The sequence below is a fragment of the Felis catus genome, chromosome D4, assembly GCF_018350175.1.
Source record: "Felis catus isolate Fca126 chromosome D4, F.catus_Fca126_mat1.0, whole genome shotgun sequence".
NCBI classification, from domain to species: Eukaryota; Metazoa; Chordata; class Mammalia; order Carnivora; family Felidae; genus Felis; species Felis catus.
In genome coordinates, this window is record NC_058380.1 from 54,513,600 (window position 1) to 54,530,799 (window position 17,200).

Consider the following 17,200-nt stretch of genomic DNA (forward strand, 5'->3'; position numbering starts at 1 on the left):
ATCACTACTTCTGTACTGGTATTGTAGATGTGCTTGCTTCCATTTATTAAATTCAGTTTTCAATATGTGCCAGACACTACAGGGGACATGCAAAGCACCTGCCCTTATGAAGCTTTCATTCCAATAGATGTAGTTCTGCCCTGGGTCTTCAGCTGATTAGCTCTGGAGCATCCAGAGCTAAATGGACCCCAGAAAATAGAATGTGCCCACGTTCTCCCTTACTGCGTATGCAAACCAGACTCCTCATAGCATTATCTAGAGGAGTTTTCCCCAGGCCTGGTCCTAGGAGTTGGTCAATAATTCTTTATTGTGGCTTAGAGTTGGCCACAGGGACTTTGAGCACAATGGGACTCAAGGGGTACAGTTTGCTCTGATTTCAATTAAAAACATTCACTGCTGACCTTTGAGTCAAGTGTTGGTTTTAGAGCCCTCCAAATACCATTTAGTTTGGCTGTCTCCAGAAGGTGAAGGGCCAGCATGTAAATGGTATCCAAGGGTGTGCAAGATATCCAGCTATCCATAAAAGCCCTGGACTACACATGCATGAATAAAACAATACTTGCTTAGTGGGGCACCTGGGTGGCTCAGTCAGTTGCATGTCTGACTCTTGATTTCAGCTTAGGTCGTCATCTCACAGTTCGTGGGATCAAGCCCTACAATGGGCTCTGCACTGACAGCACAGAGCCTGCTTGGGGTTTTCTTTCTCTCTCTCTCTCTCTCCCCCTGCCCCAGCCTCCCCTTCTCATGCTTGTGCTTTCTCTCTCTCTCAAAATAAATAAATAAACATTAAAAAAAAAAAACCTACCGGCTTAATAATAATAAGCTCTTAATAGGACTTAAGGTGTTTACACTGAAGTTGAGGCCATAGGACATGAATTAACAACTTAGCCTTTCCTCCCTTCTCTGTGGAAGAAGGCTTCATCCCTAATGATAATTCTCTCGTACTTGTGGCCTTCATGTCAACCACCTTACTGCATCAGCCCTTGCTAACTTGCTATAGCATCAACCTCTCTCTCATTACTGTTCTTCATTTCCATGTAGCGTACAAGGTCCCCTCGAGTATAAAACAAAACAGATCCCTCTCTGGGCACTTAGCTACTCACATTCCTCATTTCCTTCCCAATCAAGCTTCTTTTAAGATCTGTGTGCACACAGTGTCTCCAATTCAACCCTCATTCAGCTTGTGAATCATGGAAGTCTACTCCTGCCCCACCCTGCCCTGGCACTCTTCTTCTTAAACCCAATCACCAAGTATTTGGAGCTCTTTCTAGCCCCTCCCTTCCATCCCCAATAGTAAACACATGAAGCTATACTCCATCCATTTAGGAACTGCCTCCAGGTTCTATCTCTGAAAATTCTCTTCTGCACCTACATGCTTATTAGCCTTAGTGACTTCAGTGTTTTGGGTGGGTTTTTTTTTTTCCTCTGAGCATGGCCTCTTTGGATTAATGTCTTTTTTGCATTTGGGGGTTGGCTCTTGGTTTTAGCTTTGATCCTTGGCTGCTGCCTTTTATGTCTCTTTTGGCTCCAGGCTCTGTGGTTCACAGGCAGCTCTGACACTCATCTATGCTCCATTATGACTCCTAAAACCCTCCTCCAAGTCTCATATCCTATATATTCACTTCCCAAGGAATAGCATTTGGGCCTTATAGGCCAACTCCCAGTAACCGTGATAATACCATCACACGCCCCACCTTTCTTTTTTCCATGTCAGAAACACAGGCTTTCTCTTCTTCCCACTCCATGTCTTTGTTCCATCGGTTTCCTCTTATTTTCTTCCTTATTCATACCTAGCCATTATCAGAAATCTCCGACCATCTGGGTTAATTAATTCATGTTTCTTTTACATGTATAGAGCTAATAAAACAGAGGCTACAGCCTTCATGTTATAGCTCCTTCCCTCTGTGAAAAGAAACCTCCATCTCCTTATCCAGTAATTGGCTAGCATACCCCTGTGACCTATACCAGAAACAGAAGCTTCTCCAGCCACATAAACAGTCTGCCAAATCAGGGGTACTCAACTATATCTTAGATTCTTTTCCTGCCAGTGTTTGGGAGAAAAGACACCCCAAAGACCATGTTGCTCAAAGTTCCTGATGAAATGTGCAGTATCACACTGGCAGAAATCTGGTTCCATGAAGAGTAAACTCTGGCTGTATCCTTTCAGATTGAACTCTTCTGTATGAACCAAAACAGTTTATGTGAGCATATCAGGGCTTTCATAAGATAGAGTCACAAGCTCAAGTAGTTGAGGACCTTTGCTATCTAAAACATATTGACAATAGTAAAGAGTGCTCTCTGGGGGAGATAACAAATTTCAAATAAGTTTACTAGAAAGTAAATCTGATTGTGTCCTCCTTGTGAAGTGTATTAAACTGATTACTATTAAAGTACTCTTGTAATATAATCAGACATTATTGCCCATCTTTTTTCTCGGACAAAAATATAATTCATTTTCCTAAGTCAGCCATTAAAATACCTTTCTTTTGTTTGTTTATTGGATGCATGAATGCTTTAGATTTTCCAGTTCTTATTGCCACAGAGGATGAAGATGCCTAAGAAGTACAATATCCAACCATTAAATTATGTGATATCCTTAGAACATGGCTCCATTTTGATTTGCAGGAGTATGGAATCAGTACCCTATGTTTAAGAGTCAAATGTGAAGGCTTAATGCAAAGCTAAGAATGGACCGATTAACTATATATGCACATATCTAGACTGAATGACCTTGCAAGAAGCTTGTGTATTCTACAGTATACATTCTACAGTGTAAATTTTGTAAGTAACTTGAGTTGCCAAGATAATTGCAAATGATAACTCATCAAAATATAGGAGTTGGTTCAAAAGCAACATATTTACTATACTGCACATACTTATCATTTCTGTTGAAGCCAGCCCAGATGCCTTTGACATCAATGCTTCCAAGTACATAGAACTCAGCATATAAAAATTAACCTCTTATAAGCTGCTATGTGTAAATATGTGACTCAAGCTACATATAGGTGTTTTGGGACTGGTGACTGTCTAATCCTATCTGTTATGATTTGGTCACTATCTTAAGGATCAAAGTGTTTGGTCATGAGTCAAACAAGGTACTATGAAATAAAACAGGAGGTCGGCTAGGCTGGGTGCTTTACTTGCATTCTACTCCCTTCCTCACCACCCTCATGCTTGTCTCAGTCATATTCAACTCATCTTCCAGAACAGATAAAATCCTGCGGATAAAGGGTGTGAATAAATGTAACTCCGAGAGACAGAAAACTCAGGGCAATGGGTACAACTGCTCTTCTCACTTTCAGCTCCACAGGAATCCCTGGCACGTTTAGCTTGTGTTGGACACATTTCCAAACACTCAAATGCTCACTATTTTCAGGTCAAAGTCAAAGTTAGGTAGTAATTCTCATAGCCTACCAAAATCAGTAAGAAAACTAAAATTGGGTCATGGACCATCAGATCCTTTTTGGAAAAAGTGAGGAAAATACCAGGATCAGAGTCCAGTGCTAGGTTGGCTGTGAGTACAGCTAACTCCCCAAAAGGGGGGGGGGGGAGAAAAAGAGAATCAGTGCACTAATGGTTCTCTTTATCAATTATTACCAATAATAATGAGTATGAAATGTTCAGCTTTGGGGGTGCCTGGGTGGCTCAGTCAGTTCAGGTCTTGATCTCACCATTGTGACTTCAAGCCTGGGATACTCTGTCTCCCTCTCTCTCTGCTCCTCCCCCAACTCATACTCAGCTCATGCTCTCTCTCAAAATAAATGAATAAACATTTTAAAAAATATATTCATCTTTGACTATGGTATATATATTAATAAAGCATATAAGTATTTTGGTAATTCAACATGCTGACATACGTAATCAAAATACCATCTGTATTAAATGCCTAGTAAAGAGCAAACAGAAGTCTTCTTGCTAAGAATTTGATCAGGTCCCTTTACACTGTAAGTAGGAAAGTACGAAGTCAACAATCCTCAACAGAAACTACATACTGAGCACCCTTGGTGTACAAGTCATTCTAGTGGCCACCGGAGAGTGAAAAATGTATGAAGCAGTGTCTGCAGGAATCCAGCTGGAGACATCAGATGTGATATGACCACTGTCCCTGACAGCCAGGGACATCCTCAGAGTAGAGACTGATCAAGCACACAAAAAATGAAGAGTGGTTCTGAGGGCCCAACTCAGGTTGAAAAACTAAATGTGGCCCATGGTATATTATGTTATCATTTTATCTAGAATCACTCAGTAGCCCAAATGTCAGAGTACAGAGAGTAAGTTCTGCATTCATCCATTAAAAAGTGAATTTGCTATATAACTAGTCTGATCTTATAAAAATATCTTAATCACCATCTTTTAAAATTTTCTACAATTGTAGAAACTCAATAATATCCTATAAAGCAGCAGTTAGAATTTTTGGAAAGAACACAGACATAAGGGTTCTTCTTTCTCTCACATTTGACTAATATGTGATTTTAGCCACATTTCTTAACACAGTGCTTTTATCTCCTCTGTAAAATGGGAATTTTTGGTTGTTTCTTCAGAAGACAGTGGTAGGAGCAACTGAGATAACTATTTGAATATATCTTGCAACCTAAGAGTAAGACTTTTCTTCCCATGCTGATATTTCTATTCAGTATAAAGCTCTTTAGATGTATTCCTTCACAAAAATAATTCAGCAGTCATCTTAATGCTGGTTTAAAAATCCACATAAATTCCACTGCTAGGAATTTCTCCAAAAGAAATGAAAACATATGTCCACATACACAAAAATGCATGCAAGTGACCATAGGAGCAGCATTCATACGAGTCAAATAGGGGAAACAACTCTAATTTCCACCAACTGATGAGCAGATCAATAAAATGTGGTATGCCCATAAAATGGATTGTTACTCAGCAATAACAAGGAATGAAATACTGATGCATGGTATAACATGGATGAACCTGAAAAATATTAGGCTAAAGAAGTTAAAAGACCACATATTGTATGATTCCAATTACATGAAATGTCTAGAATAGACAATTACATAGAAACAGAAAGACTAGGTTTATAGAGGGAGGGATGGAGGAGAGTAGGAAGGGTCTGCTACGGAGTTACTTTGGGGGGTGACGGAAGTGTTCTGGAATTAGTTGTGATGGTTGCACAAGTCCTTTAAAATACTAAAATCCACTAAAACACATACTCCAAATGGGTAAATTTTTTGACATGTGAATTGTTTCTCAATAAAGATATTTTTTTAAATGCATACAAACCAACCCCTCAAAAAAACCTAAAAAGAGTACCTGTCATTTCAGTAACTTGAAGGATAATGCTTTCAGCAATGTACATAAACAGCTTTACCTGTCACACCTGCATCAGAATTTCAGTGCCCATAACCTCAGATGCAAAAACAAGCCTAAAAAACAAGGCTGAGTTTGCTCTGTCATCAGGAAATATGGAAGGGAACCATTACTGCACTATTGAATCCATATTTCCTTAATGCAACCTTCTCAATAACTTTGAGAATTAATTACTTCATTTCCATCTCTGATTGCTGAGTAGCCTTTAAAGACTCATATTTCCCAAGTCTTCTTGCTACTAAGGGCTGATTGTGATAGGGTCAAAGCTTGGATGCTTGGTACAAAGGTCAAAAGAGTTTAAATCATGTCAATAGAATCAATATAAAACATAGAGTGAGGGACTCATATTGATAGAGCAAGTCCTTGTGAATGGGACAACTAGAATAATAATGGTGCTTGGAGCATGCCAGGTACTCTCCTAAGTGTGGTCCTTAGAGTAATGCATTTATTCTTTGCAACAGCCCTAAGAGATAGATACCATTTTATGACTGTTTTAAAAATGAGGACACCCAAGCAAAGAAGATAAATGGCCCATCCATGGCCATACATCTGGCAAATAACAGATGTAGTCTGGGCTTCAAGTTCAGGAAGATTGGCCCTCAAAATCTGAACACATAATCATTAAATTACATGTCTCTTACATAAGAAGCAATTTCTGTCCACAATTAATTCTCCTTTAGTTTATATAATCTACCAAGTAGGAGAGAGAAGGAGAACTCACAGAAGAGCCAAGAGTTTAAATAACCAATATATATTTTTAATATATGAAAATTATTGTCAAATTGGTTTCCATACAACACCCAGTGCTCATCCCAAAAGGTGCCCTCTTCAATGCCCATCACCTACCCTTGCCTCCCTCCCACCCCCCATCAACCCTCAGTTTGTTCTCAGTTTTTAAGAGTCTCTTATGCTTTGGCTCTCTCCCACTCTAACCTCTTTTTTTTTCCCTTCCCCTCCCCCATGGGTTTCTGTTAAGTTTCTCATGATCCACATAAGAGTGAAAACATATGGGATCTGTCTTTCTCTGTATGGCTTATTTCACTTAGCATCACACTCTCCAGTTCCATCCACGTTGCTACAAAGGGCCATATTTTATTCTTTCTCATTGCCACGTAGTATTCCATTGTGTATATAAACCACAATTTCTTTATCCATTCATCAGTTGATGGACACTTAGGCTCTTTCCATAATTTGGCTATTGTTGAGAGTGCTGCTATAAACATTGGGGTACAAGTGCCCCTGTGCATCAATACTCCTGTATCCCTTGGGTAAATTCCTAGCAGTGCTACTGCTGGGTCATAGGGTAGGTCTATTTTTAATTTTTTGAGGAACCTCCACACTGTTTTCCAGAGTGGCTGCACCAGTTTGCATTCCCACCAACAGTGCAAGAGGGTTCCCGTTTCTCCACATCCTCTCCAGCATCTATAGTCTCCTGATTTGTTCATTTTGGCCACTCTGACTAGCATGAGGTGATATCTCAGTGTGGTTTTGATTTGTATTTCCCTGAAGAGGAGTGATGTTGAGCATCTTTTCATGTGCCTGTTGGCCATCTGGATGTCTTCTTTAGAGAAGTGTCTATTCATGTTTTCTGCCCATTTCTTCGCTGAATTATTTGTTTTTTGGGTGTGGAGTTTGGTGAGCTCTTTACAGATTTTGGATACTAGCCCTTTGTCCGATATGTCATTTGCGAATATCTTTTCCCATTCCGTTGGTTGCCTTTTAGTTTTGTTGATTGTTTCCTTTGCTGTGCAGAAGCTTTTTATCTTCATGAGGTCCCAATATTTCATTTTTGCTTTTAATTCCCTTGCCTTTGGGGATGTGTCAAGTAAGAAATTGCTGCAGCTGAGGTCAGAGAGGTCTTTTCCTGCTTTCTCCTCTAGGGTTTTGATGGTTTCCTGTCTACATTCAGGTCCTTTATCCATTTTGAGTTTATTTTTGTGAATGGTGTGAGGAAGTGGTCTAGTTTCAACCTTCTGCATGTTGCTGTCCAGTTCTCCCAGCACCATTTGTTCAAGAGGCTGTCTTTTTTCCATTGGATGTTCTTTCCTGCTTTGTCAAAGATTAGTTGGCCATACTTTTATGGGTCTAGTTCTGGGGTTTCTATTCTATTCCATTGGTCTATGTGTCTGTTTTTGTGCCAATACCATGCTGTCTTGATGATTACAGCTTTGTAGTAGAGGCTAAAGTCTGGGATTGTGATGCCTCCTGCTTTGGTCTTCTTCTTCAAAACTACTTTGGCTATTCGGGGCCTTTTGTGGTTCCATATGAATTTTAGGATCGCTTGTTCTAGCTTCAAGAAGAATGCTGGTGCAATTTTGATTGGGATTGCATTGAATGTGTAGATTGCTTTAGGTAGTATTGACATTTTAACAATATTTATTCTTCCAACCCATGAGCACGGAATGTTTTTCCATTTCTTTATATCTTCTTCAATTTCCTTCATAAGCTTTCTATAGTTTTCAGCATACAGATCTTATACATCTTTGGTTAGATTTATTCCTAGGTATTTTATGCTTCTTGGTGCAACTGTGAATGGGATCAGTTTCTTTATTTGTCTTTCTGTTGCTTCATTATTAGTGTATAAGAATGCAACTGATTTCTGTACATTGATTTTGTATCCTGCGACTTTGCTGAATTCCTGTATCAGTTCTAGCAGACTTTTGGTGGAGTCCATGTATATTATCACGTCATCTGCAAAAAGTGAAAGCTTGACTTCATCTTTGCCATTTGGATGCCTTTGATTTCCTTTTGTTGTCTGATTGCAGATGCTAGAACTTCCAACACTATGTTAAACAACAGCGGTGACAGTGGACATCCCTGTCGTGTTGCTGATCTCAGGGGGAAAGCTCTCAGTTTTTCCCCATTGAGGATATTAGCTGTGGGCTTTTCATAAATGGCTTTTATGATGTGTAAGTATGTTCCTTCTATCTCGACTTTCTCGAGGGTAAATAACCAATATTTTTAAAATCATTTTACCCACTTCAAAGGGCTTTCAAATTCATAACCTTACTTGATTTTTAAACATCCGTTCTACAAGTTCCTAAAGGACTTAAGATTTATTTGCTGCCACGAAATAGTTTCCTTGTGCAGTGCTAAATAATATGACCAGCATCTGCATCTTAACATCACTCTCCCCAGGAAGATGAGCACAACACTACTGAAAATGACACAAGAGAATATACAATAGCTTGCATTTCAGTTCTCAGAACTCTGAACACGCCATCTACACACTGTCATCTACTTTGCGTTATGGCCCACCGTCCAGAATTGGGGACAACTAGCAAACGTGTCGAGAGTGAGATATGGTAGACTTTAGAGGAGTTAAGTAAATAGGATAACTAAGAGGAAAACCAAAGTAGGGAGAAAGTAGGCCCAGTAGGTTAAAAAGTTGGAGAGTTCATAATGTAAAAGCCAAGCTCTCATGGCACATGGCTTAGCAGCGAGAAAAAGAGCTAAACAGAGCCCATGGACAGCTAGACAAACATCTGGAAGGTGATGACACTGTGGATAGAGAATTAATTCTTCAGACATCTATGTTTTTGGTCAAATACCAGTCAGATATTGCTGTAAATAAAACTGTGAATAAAATTTAAATCAGCAGATTTTGAGTAAAGCAAATTACCCTCCATAGTGTTGGTGGGCCTCGTTTGATCAGTTGAAGACCACAAGAGCAAAGATGGAGATTTACAGAAGGAGAAATTCTCCTCAAGACTGCAACATAGATAGGGCCCCTGGGCGGTTCACCTGGTTAAGCATCCGACTTCAGCTCAGGTCATGATCTCATTGTCTGAGTTCGAGCCCTGTGTCAGGCTCAGTACTGACAGCTCAGACCTCGGATTCTGTGTCTCCCTCTCTCTCTGCCCTTCCTCTGCTCTCTCTCTCTGTCATTCTTTCTCAAAAAAAACCCCAAACATTAAAAAAAATTTTTTTTTAAAGACTGCAACATAGAAACACTACCTTGAATTTCTAGCCTCCTACCTTGTGGAATTCAGATTCAAGACTTCAACATCACTTCTTATCCTGAATTTCCAGCCTGTCAGCTTGTCTACAGATTTCAGACTTGCCAGCCCCCAAAATCACATGAACCAATTCCTTAGATCAGTCTGTCTTCTTCTCTGTGTATCTTGATAAATAAATAGATGATGGAATTTCTTATATCAACCTTTTTCTTTCTCTGTCTCAATAGATAATTAGGGAGGGAGATCCTATTGGTTCTGTTTCCCTAGAGAACTCTAATACACTGACTAAACTTCATGAGCTCACAGATATTATTTTGCTTTTCTGAGCCTCAGTTTCCTTATTTTTAAGATAGACGTAATTATACATAGTTTACATAGGGTTGTGATAAATAGCTATGACAGTGCCTGACTCAAGTAACAATAAATGATAGCTGTTATTATATTAACGTAACTAAATCAATGGTTGGTGATTTATTCAGGAGAGTTTTTTACTCATGCAGTATAGACCAGAAGGATATTTACGTATTTTAAAACTCTACCTATTTTTCCATATGAAATCTATTATTGTGGTTCAAGTTAATTCAGCAAGCAATTCAAATGGTGGTCTCTTACCAGCCCTGCAGTACCAAATGGTACAAATATGCATAAAATAACTGACTAGCAGGTAGGACAGAAACTAATACAAACTAAACTAACAGATACAAACTCTATCAGAGTTACACATGCGATTCTATGAGAAGGAAGAGAGGGGCAGTTCATTCTGTGAGAGTTCAGAGAACGATGGAGGGGAAGAAGTGTTAGGAAAAGCTACAAAAAAGAAACAGTATTTGAACTAGGTCTTAAGACTTAAAGGGGGCTGGGCATGCAGGGCAGGGTGTGGTCATAGTGGTGGTAGGCAAGGGCGTTAGGTTTTTTGGAAGAAAAACACTATTCTCCACTTACTGTTAACAGAAAACAGGCCTCAACTGGCCCAATGACAAGGCAGCTCCATTCCCTCCAACCTGCTAATTAAAAGACCATCTTGTGCAGATACATAGACAGGAAGGAAACAATAGTCAGGCAAAGGCTTAAACACCCAGGGAATTCATCAGTTCAGAGGAGTTAAGATTTTGCCTTCTATTTGGTTTAAGTTGTCAGGCTGATGTACCTGGAATGTTAGTCTGCTGGGGATATTTAGACAAACAAGAGCCTGGGGCTTCAGCGATCACTGAAATGCCCTTTGGTGGGCTTATGGAGTGACAGCAGGTTCCCTGGTTGAAAAAGACCCACAGAAAAGCTGGAGGTGTTATTAAGCTTCCCCAGAAGGCAGTTTGAAACAGTCCAATGCATTTCAAAGCCTCTAGAACAGAATAAAAATAAAGAGTGCTGTAATCTAAATGTTAATATCTCATCAAGTTTTATCTGCGGGGAAATGGGGGAGCAGCAGCTCTGCAGTGTCTTTTTCGGAAGCAGATAATGTAGCAATAAACAGCTGGCTGCCCTCAACTCAGGCATTTTATGCCACCTTTGCGCTCCATCTTCCCTGCCACGTGGTGACATCAAATCAGAAGAGGCAGGCTTGGCGGCTCTCTTGTCTCAGGCCAGACTGCAATGTGCAAAGAAACATGCCTCTTTAAAGGAAGAGTGGGGTTTCTCTGGTGTCCAGGGCAGCTGGTCTGATGAGGCCGGATGAGGCCATCCAGGCACTTCCTGCAACTGGTGATGCACTGAAGTTGTTATTCCTTAGGGGCCATGCCATCAGCGTGTGTTAATGAAATCCTCAGGTGCCCACTGAAGCAACTCCAGAGGCACATGCTTCTCAACGAGCATTTTCAGGAGCATCAATGATGGTAGGGCAATGAGGAGGTTGTGTGGGTACAAAGCACTAAAGCTTCATCAAAGTTTGACCTCGTCCTATCAGAACCACTTCTGGGATGTCTGTCAGGGATACAGAGAACGTGCAAGGATGGCGATTACTACTATTTGTGCTATATGCGAACAGCAATGTTTTATTAGCGTTACTGGTGCTACCCCTAGGAGTACCACTGTTTAATCCTTCGTAAGGGTTTAGAGTAGGCCAGGATTCGTTCTAAGCATTTTATATGCTTAGATTACCTCACTGAATCCTCACAAGACCGAAATACAAACTATATTGCAGTTATTATTATTTACCACATTTTCCAGATGAGGAAACTAAGACACAAAGATGTTAAGAATGCCCAAGTTCACACGGCTAATGAACAATGGAGTCAGAATTGGAACGCAAGGCCATTTGGCCCAGAGTCTAAGCTGTTACGACTACTAATCCCCGCCTCCTCGCCCCCGGGCAGAAGAGGTCCATGTGCCATGTGCATTAGGATAGAAATGTCTATCCTTAGAGCTCCTCTAAATGTTTCCAAAAATGTCTCTTACCTAATTTCTGACATTAATGCTACTTTGGTAAGGGACAAAATCTTTCATTTCCTAGGTAGAACTAAACCCCATAGGACATTACACAGTGACTAAATTTAAACTAACATGTCAACAACCAGTGGAGAATTGGATGTCCGGGAGGCTTCCTCTGGTCACTAAATGGCAGGTATTGACAAAGTAACAAATAACAGGGCTAAAGTCAGCAAAGACATCCTTATTGCTTAATTTACAATATTGTCAGTGGTTACCAGACCATGCTCTTAAAATGTGCTCTACTACTTTTTCTTTTTTTCTTTTGCATTATCTCTATTATGCTACAAAGCTTCACATATGTATTCACAGCTACGCCGTATGGGCATAAAGTTGTGTACCTTTCCCCAACTGTGGATTATTAGGGTAGGAAATATGGATCTTTTTTACTCTTACAGAGAAATGTCAAATGGTGCAGCCCCAAATCACCTTTAGATCTGTATCAATCTCCTCTGTTTCTGAGTTCCTATTTTATGTATGCTCTATAGGAATCATGTTGGTGTTTACTCATTTATGATTTTGAACCATAACATCATTATTTTTTGTCCATCTTTCCATCAGGGAGGTCTGGGTGTTCATTACATTTTTTTTTTATACTCTCCTGTTTGGCAAAATTCTGCATCTAATCTATCAGTCAACAAATATTTGCTAAGAGATTATAAAATTCCTTAATCTATTCAGATACCCAGAGTATCAGATTTCTTTGTGTTGGATTCTCCAGGCATTCTCAGAATCCCATTTTTGGAAAAGCTTACAGAACAGGAGATTATTTGGGTTTTTTGCAAAACTTAAAAGAAATTACCCGTAAAACTACATTTTAGGTATTTTGGAGCCAGGGGATTAGATTTTATAGAATATTTTTATTTTTCTCCCAAATGGTAAATCCTCTGAGATTTTCTACTTCTTGAGTCAATTCGATAGTTTACATTATTTGTGTTAGTTAGGCTTCCAATTTTATGACACTAAACTTGAAATTGGGAAAGACATACCGCTTTTTTAACTGACTTTTCATGTTACTATATTTTTTTTTATTCTTAATATATTTGTGCTTTTCCCTCCATGCGTTTAATGATTTTTTAATTGATCTTTGCTTCCTGCACATTCATGATAAGTTAATGCTCAGGAATACACCGGGGTGTTTGGCACTAGCTAAATGCACCCAATGTACAGACAGGCATCTATTAAGTATCTCTAGAATGCTTAGTAGTAAATACTGGTAACCTCTGAGAATGGCAAAAGCAAGCCTCCCCCATCTGGTGGAATCCTCACTTGTGTAGGTCATGAAGAAGCAGCTATGAGGGGGTGGAGAACAATTATGGGATAATTGAGCATCTGACTCCATTCCAGTTCAGGTCATGATCTCATGGTTGTGAGATCGAGCCCTGAGTCAGGCTCTGTGCCACAGAGCTTGCGTGAGTGGGATTCTCTCTCTCCCTCTCCTTTGTGCTCAAAATAAATAATCATTTTTAAAAATCAATACATATTTTTAAGAAAATAAAGAGGATCTCTGTATGTTGCATTGACTCATGATTATATGGAAGCATTCTTAAGACAATCTGTAGGTTTACAGGAATAATTTGTTATACCATAAATAGCCAGTGGTGATTTCAACTTATATCATCTATTCTCTAGGGATTATTTTATAATAATAATCATAATATCTACATATAGCCATTTCAAAATAAATTATTTTGATTTTTCTTTCAGGAGTTTTGGGTCAAGAACAATGTAATGTTATCATGCTCTTAACTAATTAAAGAGAGAAGATTAAAGGGTTAATGCCTCTCAAGAATTTTACTTAATAATTTTCTAGTGTGGAACCATGACAATATGTGCCCAGAGAATCAGTGTCTGAGAATAGCATGAGACAAAGAATTTAAGAAAGAAGGAAATAAATTTTATCAGTCTAATATTGCAAGCTTTTGGATGAAAATGCCCTTTTGACATAACATCTCCCCAGATGAAAATTTCTTCACAGACAGAAAAATGAATGGTGTTTCATTAAAAGTGGCATGTCTGACTCAGAGATTTATGTACACTGCATTGGAAATGAGATACACACATATTTCTAAGATATATTAATTATGACAAATACAAAGCAGTTGTTTATGGCTTTTAACCAGCTAAAAGAAGAAAAAGGAAAGCTGTTTGTGGAATATTTGCAAATAACTTCAAAAGTACTTATGAAATAAATCATTGTAATATTTGGCTTATCAGTGAAAGTCCCAAAGTTGATGGCGTTTGGCTTGCTAAATGGGGTAAGCAAAAACAATTTAACATGTTGCTGGAAGTATGTATTTTTTTTTCTCTGATTCAGTTCATCTTTTTGAGTTAACTTGACTTAATTATGAAGTGTAAACAAGACCATCTCTATAGGTAAATCACTTTATAAACTATGTATGCATAAACACAATTCCACAGCCCCACTGCCACAATCCATCCATCTGTCCATTTACTTACCCCTTATACAACTTTGAGTATTTAGATGCCCAGATAAATAATTTTTACCCATCATCAGATCATTATATTTTGAGCACAGTTGCAATGGACGATTGGCAAGGTAAGATTTGTAACATATTCTAAGCTGGTTAGACTTTCCTGAGGGTGCTGGGAAGCCATTGAAAACATTGAGTGATATAATCAGAATTACACTTGTGAAAAATCACCTCAGCTGCTTCATGGGGAATTGGAAAGGAGCAAGAATAGAATGGCAGACCAGACAGGTGACCACATATCTATTGCCATGTGATACCAGCTGGGAAAAGTGTGGCAGTCAATATAATTGGACAAAACTGGGAAGTAGAATCCAGAGGACTTGGTAGTTGATTAAACGCATAGGCTCACAGAGAGGAGTCAAAGGTAGAGCGAAAGGAAATAAGCTTATGTGGGAGGAAAGGCACTTCCTTCATTGGAGGAGAAAAAAGTAGGAAAAATCCCCGTGGAGGCAGTTCTTTTTGAAGTTTTGGTACCAGATCATGAGGAGTTTCTTGGTTAGTTATCTTTGGGTGATGGAGGTGAGATATACTCTGAAGGAAAATGGGAAGGAGAGGGACCAGAGGTTTGGAATTCACGTAAGCACATGTACATGAATCATATATATATATATATATATATATATATATATATATATATTTAGAGTGTTGACATGATCAGAATCAAAGAGGTTCTAATTACAGAAAACCAGAAAGAAGGATCTAACCGAGGTTAAATAAAAGACTAAAAGACTCAATCAAAATAAAATAGTTTATACAGGTGAAAAGTAAGTTGAGCAAAGATATGCAACATGAATGCAAAGAACGAGGAAGCAAGGAAGAGCCTATTAACATCAGATGAAGTAGAATTACATGAAAAATTCAAACATGAGAGAGGAGGCTCTTAGAAATTTTCAAATAAAAGTTACCATTTATAATCTAGAAATATAAAACCCTTTGATATATTTCCCCAACGTGCTGCTAGGCATACCTTTCATGTTATCATTCCAGGCAGCAAAATCTCTAGCATCCGTTAATCTTATAAATTTCATTCCTGATGTTCACTTACAGATGCTGACTGTAAGAGACAGGCTGTATTTACATGAATCGTATATATTTTAGAGTGTTTGCACAATGAGACCACAAAGATTTTAAAAAGTCTAAGTTGCCAAACCAGATGTGAGAACTCTGGGACACCATAAAAAAAAATGTTAAAATGTAGGAGTTTGCAGCAATTGGCAAGAGACTATAATACTGGAATGAAACTCTACCATAATGAATATCAACTGAGAACACTGAAGAGAATAATTCGAAGGAAAAAAAAAAAGATAATACCACTTGATCATTTGATAATGAAGAGCCTGTAAGAGTTTACATGTTTAACCCACTGAATCTTTACAAAGTTTGTATACGGAGCTACTACTGTCAATCACTACTGAAGAGATAAGGTCAACGAAATCAGACCAGTTACATAACTCCCCAAGGAAACAGCTAAGACAGCAGAACTGAAATTTGGACCCAGGCAATCTGTCTCCAGAGCCAGGGCCCTAAATCTCTGTAAGGTACTGGATTCACTCACACTGATTAAATATCAACGCAGATATTTGCATTGAATCAAATGAGGGGATTACTGGCCTCACAAATGGGGGATGTTCCTTTCTCTTCGATTTTCTATTGTTACCTCTCTTTTTTTTTTTAACAAAAGAACAAATCTACACTTTTATTTATTTACTTTTCAGTAAATTTAAATCCGTGAGGGGTACAGCATCACACTGATTCTGTGACCAATGGCAGGGAGGTTGCTTCAGAAATAGCTTGAACCAAACCACTGTTTCCATGAGCATAAGCTACTTTTCCCCAGATTACCCTGCTTTTGTTTGATTTGCCACCAGGAGTCACTGTGTTGCTCTTTGCTTTGTACACAGAAGCGCATCTCTTGCCTGGATAGAATTCAGTTTAATCTCGAGTATAAACACCTTCAATTTTAAGAGCCATGTGCTCCCTCTGGATCTGGAGACCCCAAGGACAGCCAGCAAAAATGGCCTTGGACCATAGCCTTCCAGACATATTTGTCATTTTAGGAGTCCTGTTCCCAGCAGGCCTCCACAGGCTCCAAGATGGTGGAAATGCAGTTCTATTGTTAACTCTTCCTTAAACATTTGTTAAGATTCTCCAGGGAAATCCTGTGGGCATGAAGAATTTTTCTTAAGGAGTTTTTAAATTACAAATTCAGCTTCATTAATGGTTATAGGATTATTCTAATCATTGATTTCATCTTGATTGACTTTGAGTAGTTTGTAGATTTTAAGGAATTGATCATTTAAGTTATTGAATTTATGAATATAAATTTGTAGTTTGCTCTCATTATCCCCTTAATGGCTATAAGATCTGTACTAATATCCTTTGATTCACTTCTGATATTGGTGATTTGTGTCTTCTATCTCTGTCACTTTTACTAGAGATGTATAAAATTTATCATATATTTTTTTAAAGAGTCAGTGTTTAGTTTTAGTTCTTGATTTCTATTCTTGTTTTTATTCTTTTTTCCCTACTACTTGCTTTAGGGTTTTTTTCTTTTCTTTTCTTTTCCTAGTTCTTTCAGTAGAAATTGAGATTATTGTGAGGCTTTTCCTCTTTTCTCATGCAAATGTTTAGTGCTATAAATTTCCCTCTCAGCACAGCTTCAGCTGCATCCCACAAATTTTGATAGGTTATATATTATTTTCATTTATTTCTATGTATTTCTTAATTCCTTTGACTCAAGGATTGTTTAAAGAGCACTGTGTAATTTCCATTTGTGTTTGTAGATATTCCTGTTGTCTTTCTGTTACTGACTGATAGATTTATTCCATTTTGGTCAGAAAACATACTCTATATGGTAAAAGTTTCACCTGCCATCACTTAGAATGAAGATAATGCAGTGAATTTGCAGCTCCAGAAAAAAATAAGACTAGGAAACAGAATATTCATATATGTTGGTTAATATTGGCTGCAATTTTACAAGGACATTTA

At 38.5% G+C, this 17,200-nt stretch overlaps 1 pseudogene; it reads left to right on the forward strand.

Annotated features, from left to right (window-relative positions):
* The first annotated feature begins 8,586 nt into the window (after nucleotides 1-8,586).
* Nucleotides 8,587-17,200, forward strand: part of LOC101100424 — a 35,448-nt pseudogene continuing 26,834 nt past the window's right edge.